Consider the following 1869-nt stretch of genomic DNA (forward strand, 5'->3'; position numbering starts at 1 on the left):
GAAATGTATATGAATGGTAAATGTGTAAATAAATATGGAAGTATACTGTTAGTTAAAATAATAGGGAAATAAATCAACATTATAAATAAATTACACAAAAATGAAATAGCATTATAAAAGTACTGCATTTTTATTTATTTATTTTATTTATTTATATCCCTTGTCACTTTGTGGCCCCCATACAGAAAATGGTGTCTTTGTTTTAGGCTGTGTAATGACGCCCACTGACCGCTGGGGGGCGCTCCATCACTGTAAATGAGTGAAGTGCCTGTAGTCCCGCCTGTAGTCCCGCAGCGGGCCGGTAGGTGGCGGTGCAGCACGGCGCTGCGAGCCGGGGGAAGGTGAGCTGGGTCAGATGGAGCTGCTGCCTCTCCGCCCGAGGCCGCGCTGCAGCTTTGAACTTGACCGTGAACGCAACACGGCAACACATGAACCCCATGAAGAGGCGGTGTGAAGTGAAAACAGCCCCGATTAATTAAAACCAGTGAATTTATTAAGATTCACAGGATGTTTATATTATATTCAGACGCAGCCAGATTTTGCAGCAAGAAAATAAATCCATATTTTATTTCAAGGCGTTTTTTTGTTGTTGTTTTTTTACAGTACTGAGTGTTTGTGTTCACTGAGCTTCTGCCTAAATGAGATAAAATATTCGGTTTGTTCCGGGTTTTTTCTTCTTCCTTGAACCGGACAGGCAGCTCGGACCAGCCTCTCTGTGCACAGATTTCTGGGAACGTGGGAGAAAAAAGCGCCAGAAGAAAAGAGCTATAGGGAAGATAGAGGACTAATTAGAGAGTGAAGGAGGGAGGGATGGACGGAGGCTGTCAGAGGATGTGGTTGCTATAGATACTTGGCATGATGCCAGGTGAAAGCACAGCCAATTTGCATTTATTCAGATGATGGCTGCTCTCTTTCTCCCCCCACTCTCTCTCTCTCTCTCTCTCTCTCTCTCTCTCTCTCTGTAATAAAAGCAGCAAAACAACCATTTTCTTCCATTTCAAATTCATTTTGACCCAATTTCCTTTTTTTTTTTTTTTTAAACAATTTCATTTTAATTCAAAACCCCAGTGGAAATTCATTAACAAATATAGCACCATCCTGCTAAAGCTGGATGATAAAAATACACCTGAGCAACAAAGCAAGAAATATGGTTACACAATCAAGAGGCTGTTGAACCATGTTAGAGATTATTATTATTTTTTTAAATTAAAAGCTGCAAAACCGGATTATTTCTGCTCCCTCTCTTTAATTTCAACAATATCTGAGCATTCCTCTTTTATAGTGAACATACAAAACGGTGCTGCAGACCGGAGGTGAGTTTCACGTGGGCCTGGTTTTGTCCCTCAAGTTTAGCTTCAAAAAGAAAATGCAGCATTTTGTTTTGGATAAAAAAAAAAAATCTCATGCAGGAAAAAAAAAAAGCAAACTAACACAAAAGCAGAGCTTTTACTGCAATTTTGCACTCGTGGTCCCCCACAGTGAACACTGGGGTTAGCAGATGTTTAATATTAATTCGCCTTGATGAGTTTCTGGCCTGTACAGTAGCACAGTTAGCTGATTTTGGGGCCTTTACACTAACAGAATTTTCTTCTTTATTTTCAGTCTGAAATCCACTCGAATAAGTCTGTTTGTGGAGGTCGTAGCCGTGTTTATTTTTTTTTGTAATTAAAAATTCCCCCGTCTTCTTCTTCTTCTTCTTAATTACACTCCCAGGCTTCAATTAATTTAATAGAAACGACTTATGTGAACGATGCATTAATAAACATTTCCCCCCCCGCTTTAATTATAAATGTGAGAGCACTGTGTCAAGAGTGTTAACTGAAAATATATTAAATACGGAAACTGAATAAATTCACAGGAGAAAAAATG

The sequence above is a fragment of the Pagrus pagrus genome (assembly GCF_965226575.1).
Source record: "Pagrus pagrus genome assembly, chromosome: 12".
NCBI classification, from domain to species: Eukaryota; Metazoa; Chordata; class Actinopteri; order Spariformes; family Sparidae; genus Pagrus; species Pagrus pagrus.